This window comes from Dermacentor albipictus, chromosome 1 (genome assembly GCF_038994185.2).
Source record: "Dermacentor albipictus isolate Rhodes 1998 colony chromosome 1, USDA_Dalb.pri_finalv2, whole genome shotgun sequence".
Lineage (NCBI taxonomy): Eukaryota > Metazoa > Arthropoda > Arachnida > Ixodida > Ixodidae > Dermacentor > Dermacentor albipictus.
This window is the reverse complement of record NC_091821.1, coordinates 230,414,251-230,427,017: the sequence shown is the minus strand read 5'-3', so window position 1 is coordinate 230,427,017 and position 12,767 is coordinate 230,414,251. Positions and strand designations below refer to the sequence as shown.

Genomic DNA, 12,767 nt, shown 5'->3' with positions numbered 1-12,767 from the left:
CCCCCCTGGCTACGCCCCTGTACGGAGGATGTTTCTTAGCGCGTGTTTTACGCTCCGCCGCTGGCTGCCTGTGTCCGTGTTTGTTGGCACAGTATGCTGTCAACTGCTTACCTAAAGTAGGTTGTTTGACGCTGCTTATAACGGAAAGTAACTTGAAGTGAATCAAACAGAGACTGTCAATTGTTGTCAGTATACGAAAAGACAGTGGTCAGTACCTGTTCCGTTTTAATCCTTCATGTTCAACTCACGTCTGTAATTTGCAAATTAATATTGCGTGAAGAACAGATACGACACGTTTTGCAAAGCTGACACAGCTGCTTGGCGCAACTCTTTGGACTAGATATGCCTTCGAGACCGTAAGGTTGGAGCCAACTAGAAATGGAAGCCTCTTTAGCTGTGAAGGACACAGTGAAATTATAATAGTTCACTGAGGTGTTCAAAATCAAGCACACACACACATAGGAGGCTGGTGCCGTCTTATTTATGTGGAAGTGCTTCGCGGACCGAGGAAATGAAGTTCTCCTTGTACTTAAACCAAGATGGCTCAAAACATCGTGCTGCACAAGGTACATTAGTTCTCTTTAATGCCACACACCAATGCTCTGCCGCGTAAAGCTCTCCTAGGCACTCTGAATGCCACTGTGCAGGATTTCTTCATGGCAAGCAGTCCCATCACCTTCTATTTCTGGGCTCTTGGTCTTAAATGGAAGCTTTAGCTCGGGAGCCGCAATGTATTGGAACGAAGGAATATTTTTTTTATGAAATACATGCACTCATTTTAATAAGGTTCATAGCTATTACGAGAAAATCTTAAAAGCTGGTAGCTAGTGATACATCTAGAAAGCATCAAGCTTTAAGAGGCACCATCTGTAAGCATCAAGTTCACAACTCTAACTCGAAAATAAAAAAACAATATAACAATTGTGTAAACCGAACCTAATAATACATCTAAAGCATACAAGTGATGTATTCTACGCCACTCTGAAATATACAGCTAATTTGCGAGCAGGACTTTTGCAATACCCTCATGAACACTGCCACAATTGCACATATGCTATAAATTCATGTATAAAATTTGCCAGCACATTGTAGTGCCAAGCCACGTGCCTATCATCGAGGCGACGACAGCTTCCACTTCTTCGCGACGACTCAAGAATTCGACGTGGGAGGGGACTTCAAGAAGCACCCAGCCATCTCCACAACAAATCAAAAATTCGACACAGGTGACGTCATCACCCGCCCCGACAGGTTCCTGCCAACGAGAAGTCGCCAAACTGGTTCCTGCCAACGAGGAGTCGCCAAAGGGTTGTAAGGGAGAACCGGCCCATTGTGAAGGAGAGAGTCGCCTCCAGCCGCCCAGTCGGTCTGTTGTGCTCTTTCAACTACATGTACGCTATTATATCCACTGTTTGTAAATTTATATAAAGTTTTTCGTTTCTTCTTCGTCTGCGGAAAGGGTCTGTCTCTCGTCCTTCACCCCGAAGTCACAACAACATGTAACTTTACCTTTTATGCATTAATATTGCCAACATTTGACTAGAACAGCTCATCAGACCAATAGAAGCTTGATGGAAGTTTTGCAGGCAGTATCCTTCTGACGTGCGCATTTGCAACGTTCACACCAAATGGTAAGGTTGCTGTACCATATGAAATTAGGTGTCTGTGTTCAATGATGTAATATAAGGAATCTGTACGTTTTGAGAAAGATATCGTACAAATTTTTACACATTGAATTTGCAGTTACTTCGTCAACAAAGTTTATCTACATAATTGCACAGCGCCGCTCTGCATTGCAAGAACAGTATACCCCTTCTACTCTGTAGCTTCCAATATGTAAGCCAGTCGCACGGTTTTGGGGAAAATCAAATTGCACTTCAGGTGTGACAGCAACAAGCAGCCGAAGCATCCTTCAGAAAGCATGGCTTGTGTCGGTGTAGTTTCTAGAATGCACGAAACACGTGTGTGCGTCAGCTAAGTGAGCTAAAGCTACCGGTGTCCTGGCTCACAAGAGGGCGCCACTCCAACTTCTCTCCGCTAATAGGCCATGAATCGAGTGGTAGTAGGGGGGAAAACTATAGGCCGATTTCGTAAATATATTAAAGGTATAATAATCGTTCGCAATGTGAATTTTAGGGCATTTATGGTGCGAAAAAAAAAGAGAAAATCAGCATGGCAGCCTCTGTTTCACTTGTAAAATTAAATATGGCATCACATGCGTTCCTATTCCAATAACCTAGTGCTGGCACCCCCGGCAGGCAAACGGGAACTTCCATAAGCTGTTTGCTTTGAATTGTAAACCTACTACATTCTATAAAGAAATGTTGCACATTGCAATAAAATACAAGGAAAGGAGCTAAACAAGATCAGTGTGAATAAAAATCAAGCAGTCGCATTAGGCAACAGAGTGTAGTAAGTGTAACTCCAAAGTTTTCTTGTGCAACAGCATCCACTGTGCTAGTAGGATTTAAAGTGCCAACAATTAGTGTTGTTTAGGACAGATGGTTCTGCATGTTCTCATATATAGAAAATTTTCAAAAAAATCAGCGGTATATATCGAAGTTTGCAGAATCCTCAGGACTGGGACCATAAGGGATGCCGCTGCCTGTGCACCTGCTGACTCGTTTAAGCCTGTGTGACCTGGCACCCATACCAAACGGACTAGACATAAGTGTTGGGAATAGATGAATAAAATTCCCTGAGAATGGTGGACGAATTCGGCATTGACAGAACAGGACAAACTGACATGTAGGCAGTTGGTCATGATAACAGCTGAAGAAACGGACGTGGGAAGTTCTTGTAGTGCTAGAGTGGTCGCCAATAACTCTACCTGGAATATCGGTGTGGAGTCGGACAGTCGAAGAGAAAATGACCAATCCAACGGTGAAAAGAATGCCTCCTCCTGCCTTCTCTTCATTGACAGAAGCACCTGTGGCTATCACTTGCATTTATTTGAAGGCTCTCAAGGTGGTCTTCTAACAAGCTATTTGATTATCTAATAAGCAGGAGTTAAGCATTTCTTGGAAACACATCAAATTCAATGCTAGCTGTAGGAGCCAGTACATTTGGTATAAACACATCATGGATCAATAATTGTAATTACAGGGTGTCTACCAAGTTGATATTTCCAAATTCCCTGAGTTTTCCAGGTTTTTCCTGAGCATCGTTGCAATATTCCCTGAATGAGCCAGATCTTTATTTTATGTCAAGACGGGCTGACACCATGTTGTCCGATGCTATCGCTCTCTAGTAAGCATGTTGAAACAAAAATGATTTAATCCAGTTTCAATAGTAAGGAGTGATATCTACTTTATTCAAAAAGAAAACAGAAAGAAGGTGATCGTAAAATGCACAGCGGAAAAAATGGTAAAACCCATTCCGAATCGAGTCTAACATTTTCATATACGCATGAAAAGGAGATGCATACAGAAGTAAATATTTTCGAATATGAACTATTTCTATCAATTGATAGCAAGCTCATCGGTATGAGGCCTGAACTTTTTCAATTCTCTCTGAGCGGCTGGGAAGTCGACCTCAACTGTCCTGACATACTATCAGCCCGTACACAATATCTCAGTGTTGGGTTTCACTGCTTTAAAGAGTTTGGTTTGGATGAGGGACACCTGCATCTCGGCGTCAACCAAAACTTTGTGTGTGTGTGTGTGTTTTTTTTTTTTTTTTAGCTCAAGAAGCTTCAAAGAGGTGGCGGCACGCTTCCTTTTCTCAGTGCGTCAGTCCTTTCTGTTCCTACCCTCCTTCCGCCTCGCAGTGGCCCCATGGATCATTTGAAGCATCCTCTTGGTCAGTTGTACCGTCAACGTCCGATTTTTCGGACTCCCTAGGGGCTGCGAAAACATCCGAAAAATTAGGCAGTCCGAAAAAAATGAATGCATGCCTTTAACTGCCTTTAACTCTTTTGTTGCCACTTATATTAAAATCGATCACCGGTGATCGATACTTTAGATCGCCGATTTCGACATGATGGAGCCGTTTTATATCCACGTAAGGTCATTCAGTAGTTAGTACAGGCAGTTAATGTTCAGAATCAGTTAACATTTTCGCTCTCCGGTGATGTGATTTTTGATGGACCTTTTTGCAAACGAATGCGCGTATGTTGTAGCAAAAGGAGGCATGGCCATCACCTTCTGCTGCGCTTGAAAAAAAAAATCATGTCGCTCATGATTACACTGCACTAGCATGAAAATCCTGTAATCAAATGACTGCCAGTAAATCAAGAATTAAATTATGCTGCCAGCTTTGCTGTCCGACAGTGCTGAGCGGTGATAATTAACCAAAAATGACGCCAGCTGTTCACTAGTGAGCTTTGGTTTGGAATCCGAGTCGTTTTATTCCACCAAAGTGTATTTCTGAAGGTCCACCGCATGTCTAGCATGTGGACCTGGCCTTTTCAATCAGTTTCCAAGAGTATCGGTTTCGCTTCTCCCATAAAATCCAGGCAAGGGGCACTGCCGATGTCACTACACAGTTATTGAAAGTGGCTCCCATGTCGTCATTCCGCGCGGCTGCGTCGCGAGGAAAGCATCGTACTCGAAACTATGCTGTACCTGCACTTCAATTTAGTAATGAGGATTCGAGTTATGATTCCAAAGATGACAGCAAAACAGATTCAAGCTCTGACGGCGACGATGTTTTGAATCAGCATAGGACATCCGCAACTGTTCACCGGAGAGCTTCCATTACGACCTTAAGCGGTTTCCTTCCTTGTGCGCACTGATCTGCCGATCTTTTTGCACGATCTGAGAGCTTTCCTGATTATCTTCAAGGTGTATGGTTATGATTTGCTGTCATCGGCAGCAAAGAAAGAGAGAGAGAAGAACTTTTATTGACTCGGCCGCCCGCTTGAACTGTCTCATGAAGGACTGTTGTCCCGCCAGGTCCGAGCTGGTTAGCTGTGCCTCCCATTGCTCCATTGTGTGGTGTGTTCTATCAAACGGGTGTGATTCACAATCCCAAGTAATGTGTTGTAGTGTTGGTATGCCTCCGCACTACGGGCAGTCGGGCCTGTAGTGAGTTGGGAACGTGGCATTTTGTAATTTAAGGTGCGGGAATACCCCAGTCTGAATTTTGCGCCAGCTGGCGGCTTCCTCTCCACTGAGTTGTGGGTGATGGGGAGGGTATTTTTTTCTGGTTGCACGCTGATGAGCGAGAATCTCCCGGACATTCGTTGGATTGGGGTCATTACAGTGGCTACCTGGGACCGTCCCAGTCGAGTCGGCCCGGTTAATAATACCTCGGGCTAGCGAATCGGCCAGTTCGTTCCCCTCAAGGCCTGTATGACCTGGACACCATAGGATCCGGTGATGATGGGCGAATTTCGTCGGTATTATTGAGTGACATGTTTTGGTCACGTGGCCCCTGAGAAAAAGGCGACATGCTTCGATCTTGTGAGTCTGTTATTATGGTGACGCTCTTTTGCGTGCGTCCCACGTGAGCGAGGGCCACTGCCACGGCGAAAGTTTCGTCAGCCGCCGGAGTACCTATACCTGCCTTGACGGATGCCGTAAATTGTTGCTGTGCTTTCGTGTCGGCAACTGCCACTGCGTACCTCCTGATGTTCTTTTGGGCATCACTGGCGTTCGAGTGTACGTTCGAATACGCGGTTGCGTCCGTGTTATATTGTGTTGTACGTACGTGGGATTATTTTCATACGTTGTTCTAATATGTTGTGCGCGTGCTTTTCGCCTTTATTGTATTCAGGGTGCATGTTTTGGGGTATGGGCGTCACTTTTATTCGAGCTCGTGTTGAGGTTGGTAGTGGTAATACGTGTTCGCTGATGAATTGTGGGTGTGGGGAAATACGTGCCCTTGTCAGTAGGGCCCGTCCTGCGTAAGTGTGCGTTCCCTCTGGGAGATTAGTCTGGCTTGTTTTAGTTCTTCGAATGTGTTGCGTACTCCTAAGGTTAGCAGGCGATCTGTGGACGTCCCCTTGGGTAGTCTGCAGGGCCGCTTTGTATGCTGATCTTATTATGATGTCGACCTGCCTTTCCTCCTCGCGACTAAGGAAGTGGTAGGGCAGGCCGTACGTGACTCGGCTTATCACTAGTGCTTGGACGAGCCTTAGCGTGTCGTGTTCTTGTATGCCCGCTTTCCCATATATATATATATATAAGTTACGCGACGGATCATTTGCGCAATGTTATTTGCGGTGGCTTTTAATGTTTTGATCGTGTGGGATGTGTTCCCGCTACTTTGGAGCCAGAAACCCATGATCCGCATCGCCTTGACTTCTTGGACCGTGTGTCCTTCCACAACGATGTTGACAGGTCCGTTGGATATGTAGCCCCTCGAGTGTACCCGAATTACCTGCGATTTTTCGGGGGCACATTTGAGGCCACTGCTCCTCGAGAATTTGTCTACTGCCTCGGCTGCTTGTTGTAGTACTCGTTGTGTCCCAGAGAGCCCCTTGCTGCCCACAGCGTTATGTCGTCCGCGTACAGTGTGTAACCCAAATCGGGGATTTGGTCCAGCTGTCGCGCCAGGCGACACATCGCTATATTGAACAGCAAATGCGAGATTATTGCCCCTTGGGGTGTTCCTCTACTGGGCATATTGATCTTTTTGGAAGCGATTTGACCGGTTCCTATTGTGGTGGTGCGGTTGGCGAGAAAAGCCCGCACGTAGTTGTACGTTCGTTCTCCGCATCCCGTCAATTCAAGTTCCTCCAATATTGTTTTGTGCGAAACGTTATCAAGTGCTCCCTTGAGGTCTAGTGCGAGCACTAGACTTTCCTCTCCGCGGGCGATGTTAGCTATAACTTCTTCTCTGATCAGAAAGAATGCGTCTTGACAGTATAGCCCCGTACGGAACCTTATCATGGTTCACGAGGGTTGCAATGTGGGCTTGTTGGTAATGCATATTCAAGGGGAGTACGGTAGCGCGATTAAAAGACGAGACAAAAGAAGACACATAAGGACACACAGCGCTATGGTATTTGGAAACCATCGTATTTCTTCAAGGTACCGCTGCAGTCTTATTTGTACTACTCGTTCGTACAGTTTACCCAGACAGGACGTGAGAGAAATGGGCCTCAGAGCGCCTATTGAAGGGGTGTTTTTAGGTTTGGGGATCATGATAATTTTAGCGTGTTTCCATTCCGGTGGCAATTGGCTTTTGAGCCAGCTCTCGCCATTGAACAGTTCTGTGATTTTAGTCAGGACGCTAGCGTCCAGGTTCCGAAGCATCGCGTTCGTGATGGCATCAGGGCCAGGAGCCGAGTTTTTGGAGGCTGCTTGAGCTGCCTCAAAGACTTCTGCATATGTGAAAGGTTCATCTAATTTGGAATTCGCCTTTCCAAGGTATGGTCGCGTCTCGATTGGGGCGTCTGTGTTTAGCGGTGGTCCTATGTAGCGTTCTTTCAGCTTCTCTAGTAGTTCCGCGTCTGTGCCTGGAAAACTGTCCGATATTTATTTATTTATTTATTTATTTATTTATTTATTTATTTATTTATACATACTGCAGACCACATAACGTGGTCCAAGCAGGACGGGCATATTTAACAAATCACATTGAGTACATGGGTGCACATACATTATGTTTTACATCCAGATACAAATAACTAGCAAAAATAGCAAAAACACAATGCAAAAACACAATAGGAAAAACAATGGCTAAATGTATACAATGCTACGCAATGGCAAGACGATCGCGTTCTGGTAGAGAATTCCATTGAGACACTGTGTGCGGGAAAAAGGAAAATTTATAAGCATCTGTTTTTGCGAAATATGGCGTTAAAGATCTTGGTTGTTGATGTCGTGTATGTCTTGTCGTTAGGGGGGATAAATACAAGGAAGGATCAATAGCGAATTGCTGGTTAAGGAGAGAATTCAGGAAGCCAAAGCGAAATTGCCTGCTTCTGTACTGAAGGAGGGGTATGTTATTGGTTGTCATTAGTTCCGACGGAGAGTCTACACGACGAAATTTAGAAAAGATAAATCGAACAGCCTTTCTTTGAATTCTTTCGAGTTTATCAATGTTATGTTTTGTGTAGGGGTCCCATACTATGCTTGCATATTCTAGCTTTGGTCTGATGTACGATTGATAGCATAGTAGTTTTACATTTGGTGGTGAATTACGAAGCTTGTGTCTTAGGAAACATAACTTTCTGAAAGCAGAGGAACAAATGTTATCAACGTGTGAATTCCAGGAGAGGTTAGCAGTGAACGTTACACCTAAATATTTGTAGTTGTCGACATGATTAACTGTAGATGAACCTAGGGAGTAAGCATACTGAAAAGGGGATTTTTTTTTAGTTATAGAAATGGAAACTGTTTTTTGTGCATTGATGACCATGCCCCACTGGTTGCACCATTGGTATACGTAATCTAGATTTTTGTTTAGTTCTTTTTGATCATGTATGCTGCAAACCTCACGGAATAATATACAGTCATCTGCGAACAATCGAATTTGAACCGTTGGATCAATTATATCTACGATATCATTTATATAGCACAAAAATAGCAAGGGCCCTAGCACACTGCCTTGGGGCACACCCGACGTGACTGGTAGAAGGCGCGAATTTTGATCCTCGATTGTGACAAACTGCACCCGATTTCTCAAATATTCAGCCACCCAAGCGACCAACACCTTCGGAAGACCAATGTTGTTTAGTTTATAGATTAGTTTGTCATGAGGCACTTTATCAAAGGCCTTACAGAAGTCTAAAAAAATTGTGTCTATCTGAATATTATTATCAAGACCTTTGGCAAACTCATGCGTAACAGTGACGAGTTGCGTCACTGTCGAATACTTCTTTCTAAAGCCGTGCTGAAAACTTGTTAATATGGAGTGTTTGTCAAGGAATTCTGTAATTTGAGTGGCTATAATATGTTCTATAAGTTTACAACATGAGGAAGTTAAAGATATCGGTCTGTAGTTAGATAGTAATAATCTGTCGCCTTTTTTGAAGATAGGGATTACTCGGGCCGTCTTCCAGTCACGCGGCAAGGTTGCTGTTGACAAGGAACTATTAAAAATAATAAAAACGAACTTGGCAACGCATTCGGCATATCGTCGAAGAAACACATTTGGAAGATCGTCAGGACCGCAACATTTTTTCGTGTTTAAGTTTAAAAGCATAGAAACCAAACCAGGATATGAAATAAAATTGACTTCGTATGGTTGAAATGACATCGCGGTAAGTGTACATGGTCCGGATACTGAAAACACGCTATGAAAATAGGCATTAAAATGATTTGCTATATCTTCATAATTTGTGACTATGCTACCGTCAACTGATATCTTTGAAACTGCTTTCTTGGTTTCACTAAGATAATTCCAGAACTTCGAAGGATCATTCTTTATAAAATTGGGCATTACAGTTTTAAAGTAGTAGTCCTTTGCGTGATGCATCGCTTGTGCAAGGATTCTTTGGTGATCGCCGATAACACTGCACTGCGCATGCTGCTTTCTTAGCCGTTTAACTTTTCTCTTCAATTTAATGATTTCGCGAGTCATCCAGGGTGTACGCCTATGTGTTTGTTTGCGTTTGCTGGGTATGAAGTTGCTCATACAATAATGACACGTTTCAACAAATTTGTCCCAAAGAGCGCCAGTGTCTGGGTCGCCGTCATCAAAGTCAGCAAGTACGGTTTCCATGTATTTAAGCACACGAGCATCGTCAGCTCGGGAATAGTCGTTGAAATACCGAACGGGAGATTTTTGGTTGCTACTGCATTTAGAAAGAGGAATTGACACGCTTACAAGTTCATGATCGGACAGCCCTTGTTCCACTAGAATGGTATGTTCTGAAAAAGCCCTATTTACAAATACCAAATCTAGAACCGAGCTTGCATGTCCTTGTACGCGTGTGGGTTGTTTGATTATTTGAGTTAGGTCGTGAGCGAGCATGATATCAAAAATGATGTTAGCGTTTTTACTGGCCTGGGAACAGGACAGTCCCTCCCAGTCCACACTTGGCAAATTAAGGTCACCGATCACGAAAATTTTGTTATTATGATACTGTGACATATGTTCTTTGAGCACAGTTAAATACTCCGGGCACGCGTCCGGTGACCTGTAACATGCATATAAGATGAAGCTATGTCCCCAACAGCGTAACTGTGCGCACAAGCATTCAGGAATGCCAACATCAGTTGTAATCGTAGCTTCTACTTCGGGTTTAACAAGGATAGCTACTCCCCCACCTCTAATAGTTCTATCTTTTCGATATACGTTGTAACATGAGGGAAAGATTTCATCGTCACTAATTTCCTTTCTCAGCCACGTCTCTGTTATCACCGCGATGTGAGGATCATGCTGCATAAGTATGGTTTCTAACTTATCTATTTTATTAGTGACACTGCGCGCGTTTATGTTAAGTAGCCTCAGTTCTTTCCGTTGGGTTACATCTCCGGCTTTTTTGAAGGACCTAGCGATTTTTACTTTGGATGTGCTTTCCAGATATGATATGATTTGGAGTCGTTTGTTGTTTTCCGTGCATGTGCTATCCGGGTCAAGCATTACACGAAGGATGCGCCACGTGCCAGCAAAGAAACTTCCGTTGACGCCAAGAAGGCCATGCACCCGTAGCATATCTCGGCCCAGCACTGCGGATCAGCGCAATACAGTTTGCAACAGCGTGGGATTTCTTCCTGCTCTTTGCAGAAGTGATAAAGACAATCTGCAAAAAATGCAAACAGATATGCTAGGATGCATAATCTTGTAGTTGCCCAGCTACGCTGAGAGCGATTTGTCCTGGAAGAGGTGCACAACTCTAAACGAACTGGTGATGTACGTTCCCTGGAATTCTCATCGGACCATCCTCAGATGCCGATAAACGGAATGCAAAATGTGTTACGAGGACCGCAAAGATAAACAAATACCAGAAATTTTGCGGGAAAAGTGCGGAGTGCCCCTATGCTTCACAAAATCCAAGAGCTGCTTCACCGCATATGGTATGAGCGATGAACTGGTCTTAGTTTTTGTGTATCCGAAGAACAGCGGTGTACTGAGCATTTATTTTTTCAGACACTATTCCTGGGTTATTTATCTTTGAAATGTGCATTCGGAATTTCCTTTGATATTAATGTTTTAGCAGATTTTATTTTTCATTATTTTCGTCAACTGGCAGCAAAAATGGCGCTTTCTAGAGTCATGTTCTACCTAAAAATTTTTTTGTTTGGCAACTTATGTTTTTGGAAGGAGAATTTCATTATGCACAACATGCTATGCTGCAATGTGTTTTGGAGTATTATTTGTAGCGGTAAATATTTTTTTTCTGAGACCTATAAAGAACAACCGTTTTCTCGCAGTAACGAAAGAGTTAAGGGCTCAAATTGCCACAGGCACGTCCGAAAAAGCTCTTAAGGCCTGTCAGTACACTTATTAGGCATATCGGTGCTCGTACTGTGACAGGAGACGGGGGTGCACGCGTACACAATGAAGGAATACATACTGTGTCACGTGACAATGGCCCCTTCTCACGCGTTATGCTTCACCGCGTAACATTTCTGTATTGAGGCGAAGCTAACTTCTGGAGACTGGCATTACGCAACACGCTGCGCTTTGCGAGCTTGGAAGCCAATCGCGAGGATTACAAAGGCGGAGTCGGTGTCATTGCTGACAGCGGCGAATGCTTTCAATGAAAAACACGGCACCGCTCGGCAAGAAGCTAGCGAACGTAGAAGCATCTAGGCCCAACGATGCGCGGTGGTGGCTACGGCTGCCAGATCTGTGTGCGAGAGCACCGGTTCGAGGCGGCGAGATAATCAAAATGACGGCGGTGGTGGCTTTAATTCCAATTCAGACCTGCAGTCAGGGCACTATACATCGACTATGGAGTACGTGGTGGTGCCGCGAAGCCGTGCTAATTATCGGGCACGTTCGAAAAATTGGGCGTCTGGAAAATCTGTCGTTAACTGCTCTGGCGATACCTCGTGCCAATGACGATTCTTTGCGATCCCTCTCTTACTGAGGCCAGAATTAACGACTTTCGTTCCCTCTTAATAAGATTACAGCTAATTTTCCCTGATAGAGGCACAAATTCCCTGAGAATTCCCGGTTTTCCCGGTTGGTAGACACTCCGAATTAATGGTTCTAAGAGCTGCACAAGAAATACCTGGCGACAGTGTAGCCGAGACCACTGAGAAAAAATGCAGCCAGCTTACGAATGAACACAATTAGTAGACTCTCTGGGGAAAAGCAGAGATTTTCAGAAATGTTTGGACTGTCAGTATACGAAACCGAATGTAATTCACTATAAAATTTTGGACAGCCAATACAAATGTAATGCCTCATGTTCTAAAAGAAGAGGGTGTAATTTGCTAGCAGGACACTTGGAGAATAACCTGCAACTTAACTACAAAAATGGGGCAGGCATACATGCAAGAATCACCAGCAGAGTCCTCTTTGCATTCCAAAATGACTGCTGCTATCTTTGAAAGAATCAAACTGCATTTGCTTCTTTACACGATATACTCATTGTGTGAATACTAATTAACCTGTTCTGTATAAATCACACCCAGGTATGATAGCAATTCTTACTAAGAAGCTATGTCTTGACCAAACATTAAAAAGATTCAAACAGAAAAAGCTAAAGGAAAAGCAAGAGTGCACTTCTGATGACATTGAGAGAGATGTGTAGTCCATTAGGCCACACTTCAAACTCATTAAAAAACAACTGCAAAGCTCTAGAGAGTGAAACCATCACAGTTTTTTTCGCATTGCTTACCGTGAACAAGTCATGCATTTCCTCATTTCAATGCCCACTACTGGCTTTCGGCATGTGTATGCATTATTTGGTACTTTACACT

At 43.8% G+C, this 12,767-nt stretch overlaps 1 long non-coding RNA gene across 1 annotated transcript in view; it reads left to right on the top strand.

Annotated features, from left to right (window-relative positions):
• LOC139054283 (uncharacterized) overlaps positions 1–12,767 on the top strand; it is a 79,723-nt gene that overhangs the window by 58,929 nt on the left and 8,027 nt on the right. The window lies entirely within an intron of this gene.